General features: G+C 39.5%; 1 protein-coding gene across 1 annotated transcript in view; it reads right to left on the bottom strand.

The window, feature by feature from the left end:
• The window catches only part of TRPC5 (transient receptor potential cation channel subfamily C member 5), a 326,188-nt gene that overhangs the window by 94,713 nt on the left and 212,513 nt on the right, over positions 1 to 18,962 (bottom strand). The window lies entirely within an intron of this gene.

Consider the following 18,962-nt stretch of genomic DNA (forward strand, 5'->3'; position numbering starts at 1 on the left):
AGTGCTTAGAACTATGCCTGGCACATAGTAAAGGCTCATTAAATCTTAGCTACATATATTATTATGCATGTAAGAAAATTAGATTTAGATGTTGAAAAGATCCTTCTGGTTACTGGGTGGAGGATAGATTAGAAGCAGAGGGCGGTCAAAACTAGAGGCAGAAAGATTAGTTAGAAAACTGTTGCCAGTCTTGAACAAAATGATGGTGACTTAGACTAAGGAAATGGTAGTGGAAATGGAGAGACGTGGTCAGATTTGAAACGCAGTGAGGAGGTAGAATTGGCAGGATGTGCTGATGGATGGGGAATGGAGTAATGGATGGGGTGCAGGAGGTAAAGGGGAGGGAGGCTTCTCATTCAGGTGAATTGGTGATGGTAGTGCCATTAACTGAGAGAGGGAACACTGAAGATGAAACAGGTTTATGGAAGTGCATACCTTTTTAAATCTGTCAAACTAGATTTGTCTATGAGACATCTAAATGGAGATATCCAGATTGACATCAAATACTGATGTTATTTGGCAGGGATTGGCAAATTTTTCTGTAAAGGGCCACATAGTACTTTAGGCTTTGCAGGCCACACTGTCACTGGTGCAGCTACCTAACTCAGCTGTTGCAGTGCAAACTCAGCCATAGACAATATGTACATGAATGGGCTTAACTGTGTGCCAATAAAACTTTATTCACACAAACAGGCAGCAAATTGTAGTTTGCCAATCTCTGTCCTATGCTACTGCATCAGCCTGAACCAAACAGACATTTAGAGCTCTTCAGTAATGGTCTTGATGACCTCATGTGACTTCCCCTTATGTATTCCCAAGAACTCCAACCCCAGAAATCACTTTCTGCAAAGGAACAAATGCAGAAGTGAAGCTTCTTTTAATAGTGGATATACCATCCAACCTTCATCTTCAATGCCTCTACTCTGATTTTCAATTTGGCTCAAGCTGGGCAATTTTAAAGTTGGACAGGTTTTTATCTTCTATTTTTATATCTGACAGAAGTAGTGTAGGGTGGTGTGGATTCTGGCAGAACAAACTGCAATTAGAATATGATAAAGGAAATTTTTATTAAGCCACCATGTAGTATCTCATCTAAACACAGTTGTGAGCTTTGAAAGCACAATCCTGATTCTGCTTGCACACTGCAGTTCGCATTTGACCGGTTATGTAATCAATCTCTAGTCAATTCTAAGAACGCCTCCGAAAGAAGAACGGCAAGAAAAACTGCAGCGTGTGTACCCACTAGATGCCTCACTGCACAAAAAGCCAAAGTGTCCAGAGCCCGGAGCAGTAGTTTTTTTATTTTAATGAAGTCCAATTTGTAGTTTTCGTTGTTGTAAGGAATTAAGGAAAGAGGAGAGAAACAAGAAGGTCGGCTCCACAGTCAACAGGTTTATTTTCAACCTGGGAGGGACGTCTGACCGAGTTAGGCCAGAAGCCGCAATCTCTTACAGACTAAGAGTTTTTAAGGATTCAGGGTGGGAGAGTTTATCAGAGGCTTGGACTGCTTCTGTGTTTCTTTGTTGTGCTTATCTGGGAGGGAGAGTTGTATGTCTGTTCCCCTACATCTTTCTGCAGCTGCAGGCATATCCCTGGAGTCTGCTTTGAGCTTCCCTATCTTAGTGTACCTGAAGGGAAAGGAATGTGCTTATTAAGGCCTACTGTTTTACTGGGGCCCATTGTATGAGGGTGAAGTTTGGCAGTTCCCCAAGAGACTTTCCCCTGCTTTGCTCTGTGCCCCAGCCATCTTATCTGTGTTTTACTGTCTGCTCTTTTCTGGCTGCTTGTAGTTAGAAAAGAAGTGATTTCCTTGAAATGCATGAAGCTGGAAAGGCAGCTGGAACTTAAAGTGGCGGTGTTTGTCTGAGATGATGGTGGTCCTGCTCTGTCATTCCAGACCCTATAGTTATAAAAGGACAAGGGGCGACGTGTTCTTTCTGGCTACTTCCTGCTGATGCTGAGGCAGATAGGGTTTTGGTCTTGGATTGACTGCAGGAGCAACACCGTTTGTAGATGTTTTTGGATAGTTGTCTGTGAAATGGCCATGATTCTGTTGGCTTTTATGATTTCCAGCTTAAGATTTTTTTTTTTTTTTTTTTTACGTTGTTAGGACGTTTTTCTGGGCTGTTAGAGGTTGCTTTCTCAGCTTTTTATAGGCTTTGACTTGAGTGTGATGTATTGAGGAGTCAATTTCGGTAACAGATATAATTTAAACTTTAGAAGATAATAAAATTTATAATTTAAACTGTAGAAGATAATAAAAATTGAAAAACATTAGGCAAGACTAGAATTTAACAACAGGTGTGCTATAGGTTTTGAAACATAATTTTTACTTTTTGGTTTCCTATTTTTATTAAAAGACAAATTACAGTAGGACTGGTTTGCTTTATTATATTTGGCTTATTTGTATACAGTGCAGCAAGAATAATTACTTGCTACACAGGCCTTTTAAATCGGCTTTGATGGAACTCTGTTACATAGAAGGAATTTGAGATAAGGCTTGTTAAAGCCAAACTCAGACATGGATTTGTACCATTAAATACCTATGAGTCGGGTGAATTCGTTTCTTCTTGAGGTTTTAAGATAACTTGGGGGTTCCTGGCCTGTCAGAAAGTGACATTCTTTACTTACTACAGATCAGAAACCCTGTACAGGGACTGTGTACACAAAATATGAGGCCAGTTTCCAAGGGTTTTATCGGCTCCATAAGTCAAGTTTGATTCCTTAAAGGAGAGCACACCGTTGCAGTCAAAGCCTTGGTAAAATAACCAGTTTTTTAAAAAAATTGTGTTCTGTTAGAAAATAAAATAGATTCTTATTGCACTGATGCAAACAACTATATCGTAATTTAAGTATACTTACAACTAGTTTTTTTGTTTGTTTGTTTGTTTGTTTGAGACAGAGTCTCGCTCTGTCGCCTAGGCTGGAGTGCAGTGGTGAGGTCTCAGCTCACTGCAAGCTCCGCCTCCTGGGTTTACGCCATTCTCCTGCCTCAGCCTCCCAAATAGCTGGGACCACAGGCGCCTGCCACCACGCCTGGCTAATTTTTTTTTTTTTTTTTTTTTGTATTTTTAGTAGAGACGCGGTCTCACTGTGTTAGCCAGGATGGTCTTGATCTCCTGACCTCATGATTCGCCCGCCTCAGCCTCCCAAAGTGCTGGGATTACAGGCGTGAGCCACCGTGCCGGGCCTACTTATAACTAGTTTTTAAATTCTAGAGGAACTAGGCAGAGAGAAGCAAACATGCTTTAAATTCTATTCACAGGAGTATACTTTACGTAGTTGTTAAAGGCTGTAGCTAGCTTAAGACAAGTTTTCTTGACTCTGAAAAATAAGATAAAGATTAGCAGTGTTCTAAGTAAAAGGTAAACATTTGTTTTTGTTTTTTATTAGTTTATTCCATTTTATTAACCTTTGTTTTGCTTGATATTTAAAAACATTTTAGCTTTTTATGAGTTCTGTGTGTTTTGTTGTTGTTATGAGTAACCCACATTTGAGAGCACTTGTTAAAGTTCCACAGCTTGAATATAAACAATATTTTGAAGAGAATTAAAACAAAATAACAATAGTCTGTAAATAACAAAATGTCCAGTTTGGATACGGATAGAAACACAATTGACAAAGAAATTTGGTTATTTTTGTGGTTTACAATAACCCAACATAACAACTTTAATTGTGATTAATAGCACATATTCAGACATAAGAACCTTAGACATTCCATACAGTTTTGGAACATATGTTAATAATATTCCCTAAAATATAATGTATTAGACATTATTTTGGCAATTTTATGTTGCCAAATAATCCTGGTTACCTCTTTGGGTGGTTCAGGGGTCCTGTGCAGCACCCAAAAGCCAGGGGTTAGGAAAAACAACCTTGAAAGTAAAGTTTGATTTTGAGAAGGCTGTTAAATACGTTTAAAATTTAAAACCTTTGATATTATGAAATAGAACTTCAGATTATCATAAGTTGTTTTTCCGTTTGTTTGTTTTGTTTTGTTTTGCCAAAATGATGAGATAACAATCTGGAAAACCAAAAACCATTTATGAACATTTTCAATTATATGAAAATTGTATTTAAGAGAGAAAGTTAAATTTTACCCTTGCCTTAGTTTGCTATTAATGTTAACCTTAATTTTAATGAAACCTTATAGATAATTTTGTTTAGTTTTAACCAGTTTGACCATGAAGTAAGATTTTTACATACCCGTTATAACCCTTGACAAGTTTTGCTAAAGAGTAGATTAGCATTTTAAGAAAACTTTGTGGTGCTTTTATTTTAGTGTTTAATTTACAGAAAAGAAATATAATGTTCTTTTGAGTTTAGTTAATATGTTTACACACACAGTTTTATTTGCAGGATTAGTTTTTATAGTGTCTATATAATTTGCTTAAACCATCCACTTTATTTTATTTAATTTTAAGACAATTTTTTAAGCAAAATGTACATTTTTATGCCTTCTTATAATTTTTAAGAAAACCACTTTTTAGTGTTTTTGTATACCTTGCATGCAAATTCATGTTTAGCCGTTTTAATTACAGGTTATAATGGTAACTTTTAGCAACTTTTAACTTTAATGTAAAACCTGTCAATTTTTTTTGTGACTTGAAGCTAAAAATAATGACTCATTTTGTAATTGGGTGAAGTAGTGCTGAAATATAATGCTTTTTTCTTTCGATTTTAAATACTTGGGTAAAATCGGAAGGTAAGTGCTTAGGTAGAAATAAGTAACTACTGAACCAGTGGGAGAAAAGTTTAGTTGGGCAATACTCTTTATGATACTGACAAGGGAAGGCTTATTAGTTCCAAAAGTGCAGGCTTTATTTTTGTAGTCACAGAGTAGTCTGAAGGCAAGGCTTACCCAGCTCCTGGCTCCCACATGAACATTATTTATTTAGTATGCCAGATTTTTTTCAAGGTGCACTAGTCACTGAGGATATTTTTACTGGTGGGAACTGAGATTTTCTAGACGCGTAAATTAACTGCTAATGCTGGTTTATTTTAGGGGCATGTTCATTGAAACAGTATTCTTACTTAGCTTGAATTCTAAATTTTGTTCCCTTATCTCGTTAAAGTGATGCATATGTTTGTACAATGAAGACAACTTTTTTTTTTTTTTTTGGCGTTTTTAAGTTAGAGCTTCTGCATGGGAATTATACTTTGACACAGAAAATTAGGTCTGTAAGTGAAATATAATAAAGTGCTCTGGAAAGAATGAGACTCTGCCTTACATTCTCAAGAGAAAAATATACGGCACTAAGGCCTGGTTCTTTCTTCCCTTACTGTTTTGTCATTTTCCCCAACTTTGGGAACTAAAATCTCTTTGCTTTAAGCTGAAATTATAAACTGAAACATTATAAATGCTGAAAATTATAAATTGGGTTTTGTTATAAAGGCAAAGTAATAATACTTCTATGTATATTGTATGTATGTGTATATGTATAGGGTTATATAGCATAACAACTCGAATCCATGGTTGGTTTTGACTGAACCTACATAATACTAATCTGACAGACTTACTGTTGTCACATCTAAGAAATCATTGCCCAATCCAAGGTCACAAAGACTCACACCATTGTTTTCTTCTCAGAGTTTGATAGCTTTAGCTTTTATATTTAGGTATTTAATCCGTTTTGAATTAATGTTTGCATATTTTGTGAGGTAGAGGCCCAACTGCATTCGTTTGCATGTGGATATCCATTAGTCCCAGCACTATTTTTTGAAAACACTACTATCTCCCCATTATATTGTTTTGACACCCTTGCTGAAAATCAGTTAACCATAAAGGTAAGAACAATTTGGAGAATATTACCATTTTAACAATATGAAGTCTTCTAGTCCACGAACATGGAATATCTTTCCACTTATGTAGATCTTCTTTAGTTTCTTTGAACAATGTTTTATTGTTTTTTTCAGTGTACAAGTCTTACACTTCTTTTGTTAAATTTATTCCTAAGTATTTTATTGTTTTTAATGCTATTGTAAATTGAATCATTTTCTTAATTTCATTTTTGGATTGTTCATTGCTAGTGTATAGAAACTGTCAAAAGACAAAATCTCAACAAATTTAGTTATAGGTCTAATTGGCTTTTTTCATGATGTATGAATCAGGGAAGCCTCCATTCTACAAAATAGAATGAGACATTCCATTCTACTAGGCAATAGCAGAACAGTGGGTTTTGTAAGGTGGGAAAAAGGAAACAGAACAATAGGAAAACGAATATTGGTTAACATCAGGTTACTTTTTTCGGCAAGGGTTAAAACAGAGGCATCTTCCATATTACATGGACTCAGGTGGAGTAGAATCTCCTATTTTCAGGAAAAACTGGTCTGTTTGGGGATGTATCTGCTTTCTTAAAGTTTCAGTTTGATTATATGGCATTAACAGGTGATTCCATTTTGGTTTGATCTGGTCTGTGGGGGCCTAGTATGGGACCTCAGTCCAAAACAATGGCCTTCCATAATTTTTGTTGAACAAAACACAATTGATTTTGTATGTTATCTTGCAACCTTGCCCAACTCACTTATCAGCCCTAATAATTTTTGTTGTTGATACCTTAGGGTTTTCTCTGTACAAGGTCATGTCATCAGTGAATAGAGACAATTTTAATTCATCCTTTCCAAACTGGAAGTCTATTATTTCTTTTTCTTACCTAATTGACTTGGCTAGAATCTTTAGTATGATGATGAATAAAAGTGCTGTCACTGGACATCCCTGTTTTTTTCCTGATGTTAGAAGAAAAGCTTTCAAGTTTCCTATTAAGTGTGATGTTAGCTATGGGTTTTTAATAGATGGCCTTTATCAGGCTGTAGAAATTCTCTTTTATTCACAGTTTTCCATTTGTTTTTATCATGTAAGTTTGTTGAATTTTGATAAATGTTTCTTCTGTGTCAAATGAAATGATCATGCATGGTTTTGTCTTTCCTTTCATTAATGTAATGTATTACGTTGATTGATTTTTGTTATGTTGAACCACCCTCATATTCCTGGGATAAATTCTACTCGGTCATGGTGTCTAATTCTTTTTATATGTTGCTGGATTTAGATTGCTTTTTGTTTAGCCTATTGTTTGACCCAATTGTTATCTACTGCCTCAGGCAGCCTTCATATTAAACAACTGTTGTTGATTTTTTTAAACAAATGCCTCCAGGAAAAGAACTATTGGTACTGAGTCAGATCATATGAATACCAGTCCTGGGAATTGGGTTTTTTAATGAAGTTGCTTGACAGGTCATATAATGACAGTTCTCTGGGGATGGGTCTATCTGGGATGCTCCAAAACCAGTGTGCTCCCCTCCAGTGGGTGCCAGGCTGCTGCTTTTTATAGCTACTATGGTTCCAAGGCTGTTGGTTTTCTTTTCTATATATATATATTTTTTTTGAGATGGAGTCTCACTCTGTCGCCCAGGCTGGAGTGCAGTGGCACGATCTTGGCTCACTGCAAGCTCTGCCTCCCAGGTTGACGCCATTCTCCTGCCTCATCCTCCCGAGTAGCTGGGACTACAGGCACCTGCCACCACGCCTGGCTAATTTTTTGTATTTTTAGTAGAGACAGGGTTTCACCATGTTAGCCAGAATGGTCTCCATCTCTTGACCTAGTGATCCGCCCGCCTCGGCCTCCCAAAGTGCTGGGAATACAGGTGTGAGCCACTGAGCCCGGCCTGGCTGTTGGTTTTCAAAGCTGCTGTTGAGCTGGGTAAAGGAAGATCGGAATTGGGCAAATTAAAATATCATAAAACTTGCTTTTCTTACCAAAACTTAGCTATTTTACTTGAGTAAATGCTCCTCTGATCGTTGTAAACTTTTGGTTAATTTCCAGAATTGTGAAAAAGTTAATTTAAAAAAATGTCCAATGTCTCGTAGCTTTTGTGGAAGAGTAGATTTTCAGAACTCTGCCATTCTGGAAGTACTTTCCCTTGTGACTTTTTTTTATTTTTATTTTTATTTTTTAATTTATTTATTATTATTATACTTTAAGTTCTAGGGTACATGTGCATAACGTGCAGGTTTGTTACATATGTATACTTGTGCCATGTTGCCGTGCTGCACCCATCAACTCGTCAGCACCCATCAACTCGTCATTTACATAAGGTATAACTCCCAATGCAATCCCTCCCCCCCCTCCCCCCTCCCCATGATAGGCCCCGGTGTGTGATGTTCCCCTTCCCGAGTCCAAGTGATCTCATTGTTCAGTTCCCACCTATGAGTGAGAACATGCGGTGTTTGGTTTTCTGTTCTTGTGATAGTTTGCTAAGAATGATGGTTTCCAGCTGCATCCATGTCCCTACAAAGGACACGAACTCATCCTTTTTTATGGCTGCATAGTATTCCATGGTGTATATGTGCCACATTTTCTTAATCCAATCTGTCACTGATGGACATTTGGGTTGATTCCAAGTCTTTGCTATTGTGAATAGTGCCGCAATAAACATACGTGTGCATGTGTCTTTAGAGCAGCATAATTTATAATCCTTTGGGTATATACCCAGTAATGGGATGGCTGGGTCATATGGTACATCTAGTTCTAGATCCTTGAGGAATCGCCATACTGTTTTCCATAATGGTTGAACTAGTTTACAATCCCACCAACAGTGTAAAAGTGTTCCTATTTCTCCACATCCTCTCCAGCACCTGTTGTTGTGACTTTTTAACTTTTTATGGGAGGCTATGTTGTTCCATTTGTGTGTGGGTTAGTGCAAATGATAGCCCTTGCTCAATTAATTCCCTTCCTCAGGGGCTTAAAAAGTTTAAGGAATATAGCTTCTTCTTTTTTTTTTTTTTTTGAGACAGTCTTACTCTGTTGCCCAGACTGGAGTGTAGTGGCACGATCTCAGCTCACTACAATCTCCGCCTCCCTGGCTCAAGCAATTCTCATGCCTCAGCCTCCCGAGTAGCTGGGATTACAGGTGCGTGCCACCACACCCAGGTAATTTTTGTATTTTTAGTAGAGAGGGGGTTTCACCATGTTATCCCCCTAGCCTGGTCTTGAACTCCTGGGCTCAAGCAATCTGTGCACCTAGTCCTGCCAAAGTGCTGAGATTACTGGCATGAGTCACTGTGCCTGGCCTCTAGCAGCTTCTTCTTCTTTATATTTTTATTTATTTATTTTTTTATTTGGAGTCTCACTCTGTCACCAGGCTGGAGTGCAGTGGCATGATATCTGCTCATTGTAGCCTCCGCCTCCTGGGTTCAAGCGATTCTCCCACCTCAGTCTCTCGAGTAGCTAGGACTACAGGTGTGCACCACCACGCCCGGCTAATTTTTTGTATTTTTAGTAGAGACGGGGTTTCACCATGTTGGCCAGGATGGTCTTGATCTCTTGACCTCGTGATCTGCCCACCTCAGCCTCCCAAAGTGCTGGGATTACAAGCGTGAGCCACCGCGCCCGGCCAGCTTCTTAAAAACCATAAGACTGAGTGTTGGTCAAGGACGAGGAGCTTGTCTTTTTCTTCATTATATTCCCAACGTTTTGCAAAATGCCTGGTACAAGATGGATGCTGAATAGATATTTGTTGAATGAGTGATTGAGTAAATAGCTTTGTGCTGGATAAATCTTAGTGGAATACTCTCTTCCCAAAGTCTTCTTTTCTTAGTGTGTGAAGAGAGTCTAGTAGCTAAGACAAGTCTCCTGGGAATTGCAATTAGGAACTACGGTTAACATCGGAAGATTAAATATCAAAGATTGAGCTCTTATAATGCCAGAAACTGTACTGGATTTTTTATATGCATCATCTCACATCAATGCTAATGGCAGATATAGAATTATATCATTTTGCAGTTGACAGGACAGAGCCCAATGTCACATTTCTTGGTAAGTGGTGGAGTCAGGACTGGAGAACTAGCTTGGTTGATTCCATAGACCAAGTTTTTAAACACTGCACTCTCTGACAATCCATGGATGGTATGATCGGAGGCATGCAGAAAGCTAAATTTCCCAGTATCTTCCCCATTGGCCTTGCCGCCAGTGATTGAAATGCCCACATCATTTACTGCTTTGGATTAAAGCATTGAAACTATATTCATGTTTGTAGGAAGTGGTAATATACAAAACTATCAACTACCTTAACAGCTTATAGTGGGTATATCATATTAGCCAGTTAAGGGACCTGAAGGCTAGCAAAGCCCAGAAGTGATGGGGACCGCCCCAGGCCAGATCTGTATGGAATGCCCCTGTTTAATCTGTCTAAATCTTTTCTTCACAAATGAGCTGGGACCCTCACTGCAGTTGTTGGGTATTTTCCCTCTGCAACGCTTCAATTCTCCAATACTCCCAGACAAGGGCTGAACATTATTGTATTTTCTCCTTACTGCACACAACTTTTGGAAAAGCCCTGGCTTTCTTTGACATAAAGCTGTGTTGTCAATGGAGGGACCCAATGGCTCTCGGCCCCTCCTAGGAATATTTCTTGATAGGAATAATGTCAGGTTCTACTGGAAAGAGACCACCCCTCTCCCAGAAAACTAGCAAAATAGCTTTGATTTCACTGCAGCAGAGTTCTGAATTTTTCCATTCAGTGAAGACAATTATCTTCCCAGCCCCTCACCAGTCTATTGTATGTGACTTTTGTTTCTACAGCTGTCTAAAGGATCAATAGGATTTAATGCCTGATTCACATGCTTAACTCAAGGCAGAATAGAATTTGACTTGCTTACCGCAAGGGAAGTGCAAGATTAATGTGATTCGGTTTAGGCCTTTCAACAAGTATTTTGGAGTACCTGCTCTGTGCCCAGCTCCGTGTGGCCTGTGGGAGAGGGTCATCACAAGAGAGACCAGCCATGATTCTGGCCTGCAGGAGCTCTTTTGAAGGGATACTAGCCTAACTCATATGAAACAAGTAACAGGACAATAATGTTTGTGTTCAGATGCCCACATAAATGGTACAGATGGTAAACATGTCAGGTTCCCAGATGGTTGGCTCTCACAGAGTGGTTAAGGCCACTCCTCTCCAAATCAGGAGATTGTTTTGCCAAGTAAGAACATGAGAAAAGCCCACATCCCTTTGATCTCCTGTTACCACCACTTTATAAAAGAAAGGATGGAATGAAGGACAGTCATTCAATCTGGATCTATTTAACTTTAGGAAAAGCTCACTGCTTTGTCATGAGCCACACTTTGGTATCTTAAAGCATTCAGAGATGGAAAAAATCAGCAGGCACTAGGTCCTAAGAAAAGGCTGCAGTGAATAATGAAATCAGAAAATCACTTCCTTCTGGAAGCCTTCCCTGATTGCTTCAGCCAGAGGTGTGACCTCTCTCTCCTGGAGCCCATACCACTTTGCTTTTTTCTTGTGGTACCTCTCAGAGCCTACTTTGTGTTACATGTACTTCTATGTAGAATCAGTGACTCAGCCTTCTTAGTAGACGGTAAGCTTAGGAAGTGGAGGAACAGTTCTATATATGTCATTTCTTATCCCCAAAGTTCTTTGCAGGCATTTACTGTTTTTGTTAAAGTGAAAAAATTCTTCATTCCGTCCCAGCTAAAATTTACACCTGAATGTTTAACTCCTTAGTGGGCATTTCTCCTCGGCTGCTAAAACATATTTCAAACACATAATCCACACAGAACTCTTCCCCCTGCCAGCCTCCCCAAACACACACACACACACACACACACACACACACGTTTCTCTTTTCACCTTGCAGTCTGCCCTTAAATCATTTCTCTAGTAGAAGTCTTAATAGTCACAGATAAAATGTACACAGAACTTTCTAAGTTTGGGATACTTTTAAAAGCAGTTTATATGTATTAACAAACCTAGGAGGTTGGCACTATTATTATACCCATTTTACAGATGAGAAAACTGAGGCTCAGAGAGGTTAAATAGTAATAATAACAACATCTAACATTTGAGTGACTACTGGATGTCAAACATTGTATTTAAGTGCTCATTTAAGAATAGTGAGCTACAGATAGACCTCCCTGACAATTAATTGAGTCACCACTCCTTGAGGAGGCAATGGAAAAAAAGGGAAAGTCCCCTCATAGAAGCAGAGGATCTGGTCGTAGGGATGGGCTCTTGAGAAGTAAGCCAGGCTGTGAGGTAGAGAAAAACCACAGCAGTAAGCTTCCAGTGGCTCCATTAGGAATGGACAATGGTCAGAGGAGAAATATCTCTGTTACCCTGCTCAGTCCACCCTGTTCCCTGCTGGGAAGGCTATCAGCAAGAAAAACATTAGGATAAAAACAAGTCAGTTTCACAGTTAAGCCACCTAACTGGTTATTTTCAGATTATTCTAAATTTTTAGGTGTGTACAAAAAAGTACAATAGGTGAGACTAAAAGGTCACCTTGACACATGTTTAATATTCAGAGGTTTATAAAGCAGTAAGGTCTGTGGTTCTCTAAAGTAATTGGCAGTGAGTTATGTTCCTATGTCTCCTAAAAGAAATCAGCTGACTTTGAGCTGGGAGACTTACAGCTGTGAACCTTCTTCCTTTAGTCCATTTAGAGGAAAAGAAAATTTGAAGGGTGAGAAGGAGTCATCCCCTATCCCAGAGGAAAAGGTGAGGATCAGGAAGAAACAGCAGTTACTGGCTATAGTAAGAACTGAGGTAAGGGCCTTCCTGGGTGGTTTGAAAAAGTCTACTGATCTTTTAAGAACTGCATCCTACTCCCTTCAGTGAATGGCTGCACATAGAAATGGGCACAATGTGTACTGTGTTAGATATCAGTTCTTCAGGAGATAGTCTGGTTGTCCGTAAGGATGTGTTTAAAAAGCCACCTCTACAGAAATGACCCTCGATAGAATAAGTTTTGTTTGTTTTGTAGTTGCCTATCAAGCTGGGCTCTGAAAAGGAGAAAAACACCCAAAAAGGAAATCAGTGGCAATGCAAAAGTTCCCAAAGAGGAAGAAATGTTCAAGCACCTTTCTTCCCTCACCATTGTAGTGAGCTTGCTGAGTCATACTTTCATTAAGCAGTGCAGCTTTTTTTTTTTTTTTTTTTTTTTTTTTTTTTTTTTGGTAAACCACTGCAGCAGACATTTGAGATCAAGAAATAGGTTTTGACAAAAGTTTAGGTCCAGATAATGATTGGAAATAGCCCCTACCTTTTACATGTACTCTCTGTCTAGCATAGTTTAATATTTAACCACTGAGATCACTAATCCATGGTGCGTTTTATTTTTAAAAAAGGAGATGTGTTCTTACCCAAGGATTACTGAGACATTTTGTTCTAAGCTGGCTCTGTTGTTGCAATTAGCTAGCAGACTTAGTTCCCAAGCTGGGCTGCCAATATCAATGGCAACACAGGTGCAGACTCAGAAAATCAGTCAACTGGAAGCCCTATCTTTAATTTCAAACTAGGGCTAAGCCTCACTACTTAGAACTAAATAGAGGAACGTGAGGCTAGGTTGGAGGAGGAGGTTGAAAAATTTTTAAAGTATAATTTTCCATTTGCAAGTGCATACAGCCGTCAGAATTAGCCCAATGGAGTTTCCTGGCAGATGTTATAATTTTGTGTTGGCGGTGATGGACTCTAAAAAGAACTAGTGCAACAGAATTAAGACTAATGCAATGGCTTATTCTAGCCATGAGATGGCAGCAGAGGGTGGTAGGAACTCACTGCCTACTACAGAGGAGAGTTCTGGAAGTAAAGGAGAGTCTGTGTTGGAAAGCTTCTTACCAGGAAGGAAGAAAGTGACATAGCATGTCAGAGCAATTGAACAGGAGAGGCTGGAAACTCACTAAAGCCAAGTAAGAAATCACAGAAAGTGTGGTTAGGTCAGCTGTGAGCTGCAGTCCTGCTAGTTTAAATCAGGACGCTAGAGGGGAAATACCTTGAAGAATAAATATATCAAAGCTAATGACCTATGAAAGAGAGCAGAGAGGAAATCTAATGAAAGCTCAAGAGGCAAGGCATTGTGATGGCATAATTCTTTGAGAGATTGTTGCTCTTTGGGAGCTGAGTCTCCATGAAGTACCAAGCCCAGTGCTGGGAGGATGCTATAGGTCCAGTGGTCCACAATCCCTTTTTCAAAACTCTTGGGGCCAGATTTGTTTTGGAATTCTAAATTTATCAGATTTTAGAACAGTTAATATGCCCTCTATGCCATATATTAGATAACACTCCCAGTGAGGTTTGAGGCAGCACCCATAATTAGAGTTCCAAAATTTAGCAAATAAAAATACAGGATGCTCAATTAAATTTGAATTTCAGCAAAACAGCAAAAATGTTTTAGTATAACTAAATGCCCCTTATAATTTTGGGACATGCTTATACGAAGACATTATTCATTATTTATCTGAAATTTAAATTTAACTGTGTGCTATGTTTTATCTGGCAACCCTACTATAATCAAGCACACTAAATTTTCAACAGTGAAACCTGGGAATGCTTAGACTCAATGGGATAAGTAAACACCATAAATTGCCTCCCATCGGTGCAGATCAGGTTTTGCCGCCATGTGAGAGGTTTGATAGGGAATTTATTTAAAAAAACTTTCAGTTTTCAGAACTTGGTGGGCTTTGTGATCATGTTATCTCCCCTGCCAGGTGAGTATTGCTCACCTGCCAGGTGGCTTTTGGAATTTTGGACCTGTAATTGTCCAATAAATGTTTTTTAAACTGTGAGATCCACAATGAGATGTGTTCATAGCTTCAATGTATCCAGTTTTTAAGGGTCAAGGTCCCTCCTCTTTTTTTCTTTCAAGACACAGGATGTGGTCAGGTACTGCAGATCGTGAAGGGGAGGGGTATGTGGAAGACAAAGTGAGGTATACCCAAGTAGTTTTTATATTTATAGGAAAGCTTGGCTGGAGTGTTTAATGACCTGCTGTCGGCTGCCCACTTCCTTTCAAATCTTCAGGATGAAATCAGAATGAAGGAGGTGGAGGAGACTTAACCCCTGGCTATAACAAATCACATATTTTGAAAATGTATGCTGCGTATTGAACTCTGACTCTGGCTTGGTCTCTCATTTGTGGAGTGAGACTTGGGGCAAGCTTTTGTGTTTGGTCTTTATCTGTGTAATGGTGGTGTTGCCTATGCCTGTCTTCCTCACAGGACTGCTGTGAAGATCAAATGCATTAGGGATGGGAAAGTGCTTTGAAACATTCTTAACACCAAATAGATGGAAGCAGGCATTTTCATGCAGTTTTAAAAAATCATAACAGGATAATGTGGTCTGCATGCCCAAAGATGTTTCTAATAAGGTAGTGTAGTAGGGTTAGGAGCTTGGCCTCTGCAGTCAGACAGACTGACCTGGGGTTCACATTCCAGTCCCACCACTCCCTGGCTGGATTACCTTGGGCAAGTTACTTAACCTCTCCAGCCCTCAGTTTCCTCATCAGCAAAATGAGGATTAGAATGGTAACTCACATCATGAGGTCATTATGAGGATTAAGAGAGTTAATTAAATGCCCGGCAACTAGGAAGCCAGTGTTATTATTTTTCATCATGGATTACTGTAAGAATTAAACAAGAAAGCACTCAATAAATGTTAGCTCTTTTCATCATTATGACTTACGAGATGTAGAATTGTCACTTCTGGATACGTAGTCTTTAAGTGGCTGTATATGTGATTTGACACACTCCATGTGCTATGGTGTGGACATGGTTTGTTTGTCCCCACCAAAACTAATTTTGAATTTGATCCCCAGTGTGGTGGTGTTGGGAGGTGGGGCCTAGTGAAAGGTGTTTGGGTCATGAGGGTGTATCCCTCATGAATGGCTGTTCTTGCAGGAATGAGTTCTCACTCCTATAAATCTGTATTAGTTCTTGCAGGGATGGATTTGTTTCCTTGAAAGTGAGTTGTAATAAGGCCAGGATGCCCCTCAGGTTTTCCTTTCTTCACACCTGTCTGCTTTCACTTTGACCTTTTCTGCCATGTTGTGACACAGAACAAATGCCCTCTCCAGAAACCAGGACCATGCCCTTGAACTTCTCAGCCTGCAGAACTGTGAGCTAAATAAACTGCTATTCTTTATAAATTACCCAGCCTCAGGTATTCTTTTTTAGCAACACAGAATGAACTAGAATACCTAGTTGATGCCTAGACAGAGTTTGCATGCATCAGTACTGTTTCCATTATTTGTTCCTCTGGATGTTTTGAGGGTATGTTCTGTCATGCCAATTACTGGCTTAGAATTCTGGAAAGGAGACTGATAGTGGTGGTAGTAGGTGGTAGGGATGGTGAGGTAGGGGAGGAATAGTGTGTTGGAGAAGTACATCCAATTGCAGTCAGTACAGTCCTCGTTGTATAGTCAGATCCTATAAATAAGTCTAACAAATTCCAGAGTGAACAAACTGAATTTATACAAGACACATTTTAGAGGATTGGAGACAACTTGGTAGATAAAAGAGAGAATTTTTCATTGAGAAAGATTGGCAAGTCAGGATTGCAGGAAGTATGGCTTTTTCAGGGCTGACTGACAAGTTGAGGTATCTCAGGGTATTTTTGAAAGCTGAGATGGAAGATTGCCTAAGCATGTTTTGATTCAAAGCAAAAAACTTTCGTTCAGAGGACATGAACAGACACTTCTCAAAAGAAGACCTACAAGTGGCCAATAAACATAAAAAAATACTCAACCTCACTAATCATCAGAGAAATGAAAATCAAAGCCACAATGAAATACCATCTCATACCAGTCAGAATGGCGATTATTAAAAAGTCAAAAAGCAACAGATGTTGGTGAGGCTGTGGAGAGAAGAGAACACATACGCTGTTGGTGGGAATGCAAACTAGTTCAACCACTGTGGAAGGCAGTTTGGAGATTTCTTAAAGAACATAAAATAGAGCTACCATTTGATGAAGCAATCCCACTACTGGGTGTATACACAAAGGAAAATAATTCATTCTATCAAAAAGATACCTATACCTAAAATAATTCATTCTATCAAAAAGATACGTATTCATGGCAGTGCTGTTCACAATAGCAAAGACATGGAATCAACCAAAGTGCCCATCAGCAGTGGACTGGATAAAGAAAATGTGATACATAGACACCATAAAATACTTTGCAGCCATAAAGATGAATGAAATGTCCTTTGCAGCAACATGGATGGAGCTGGAGGCGATTCCTAAGCAAACTAATGCAGGAACAGATAACCAAATACCACATGTTCTCACTTATGAGTGGGAGCTAAACATTGAATACACATTAATGTAAAGATGGGAACAACAGACACTGGGAATCACTAGATAGGGGAGAAATAGGGGCTTAGGCTGAAGGACCACCTGTTGGGTATTATGGTTACTGCCTGGGTGATGGGATCATTGAGACCCCCAGCCTCAGCACTGAGCAATTTACCCATGTAACAAACCTACACGTGTGCCCTTTAATAAAATTTGAAGCCGGGCCTGGTGGCTCATGCCTATAATCCCAGCACTTTGGGAGGTTAAGGCAGGTGGATTGCCTGAGGTCAGGAGTTCGAGAGCAGCCTGGCCAACATAGTGAAACCCCGTCTCTACTAAAAATACAAAACATTAGCTGGGCGTGGTGGTGAGCACCTGTAATCCCAGCTACTAGGGAGGCTGAGACAGGAGAATCGCTTGAACCTGGGAGGTGGAGGTTGCAGTGAGCCGAGATCGCGCCATTGTGCTCCAGCCTGGGCGACAAGAGCAAAATTTTGTCTCTAAATAAATAAATAAATAAATAATTAAAATGTGAAATAAAAAAGCAAAAAAAAACTTGCTCAAAATGGCTTTTACCAGGTTATTATTCAGGAACATGGCCTAAAGACACGAATGCATCTTGGCTCCTGTGTGCTTAATGTAACCAGCAACAGTATGTGCTGTTCTTCCCTGCCCCTCCAACCATCCACCACACTCCTACACCTTTCTTGCCCTCGCCACACATTCTGTCTTTCTCTGATAGAGAAAGGAAGGATCCTCAATGCTTGGAGGGCTTTTAAGAAGTCATTTTCCATCTGTTTCCAGGTAAGACCACCCCAAATGTAGCCAGTTCAATTAAGCCAGCAACATTCACTGAGCACCTACTCTGTGCCAGGCCCCATGCCAAGTACTTGGGACACAGGCATGACTTCAGTGGTCAGAATCTCATTCCTGAAGGGATCACCTAACAGATAATAACAAAATCAGATTCCTGTTCTACCATGATAGGGTTCCCAATGCCTGACAAAAGCTATAATGAAGTCAAGAGACTTTCTTGCTAATGACTGAAACAGGAAACTAAACTCACAAGAGAACATGGTTCATGTAGCTGAAGGGAGACTCAAATTAGCTGGAATCCTGAGAGAGTAATTATTTCTGTGGAGTATCAAGACCGTAGGGGCCCAGGTAGCTTGATTTTAAAGAGAGTTGTAATTATTCTAATCCATGTCCTTTCTCCTTCCTTCTAGGGGCCAGCATGTGGTGGGCTTTTAATAATAATGACTTTCTGAGAAGTTGGCTATGTGCCAAGCATGCCTTTAATCCTTAATCCTCATGATGACTCTATGAGGGTGGTATTGTTGCTGTTCTACCGATGAAGAAACTGAGACACAGCGAGACTAAATGTTCTGTCTAGTTAAGTGGTGAGAGCCAGGTTTTGAACCCAGGTCTATGTGAGTACACCACTAGTGCTCTAACTTGGGGTCATCAAACTATTAACCTGTGGGCTAAATCTAGCCCATTGCCTGCTTTTGTAAATGAAGTCTTATGGGAATACAGCCACATTCATTTGTTTATGTATTACCTGTGGTTGCTTTTGTGCAGAGTTGAGTAATTACAACAGAGACCATATGGTCAACAGTGTCTAAAATATTTGCTACGGGCCCTGTATACAAAAGAGTTCTGGGTCCTGTTATAACCATAATACTACACAATCTCTGGTATGTAGGCATTGGAGTAAGACAGACCTGAGGTCCGATTCTGGCTTTGCCATTTATTAATTAATAGTATTCCTTTGGACAAGTTCTTTTACTTCTCTGTGCCTCCGTATCCTCCTCTGTAAAATGAGAATAATAATACTGCTTATAGGGTAGCTATGAGGATTAAATGAGCTACTAGGCATGAAAAGTTCT

The sequence above is a fragment of the Macaca thibetana genome, chromosome X, assembly GCF_024542745.1.
Source record: "Macaca thibetana thibetana isolate TM-01 chromosome X, ASM2454274v1, whole genome shotgun sequence".
In the NCBI taxonomy this organism is placed as follows: domain Eukaryota; kingdom Metazoa; phylum Chordata; class Mammalia; order Primates; family Cercopithecidae; genus Macaca; species Macaca thibetana.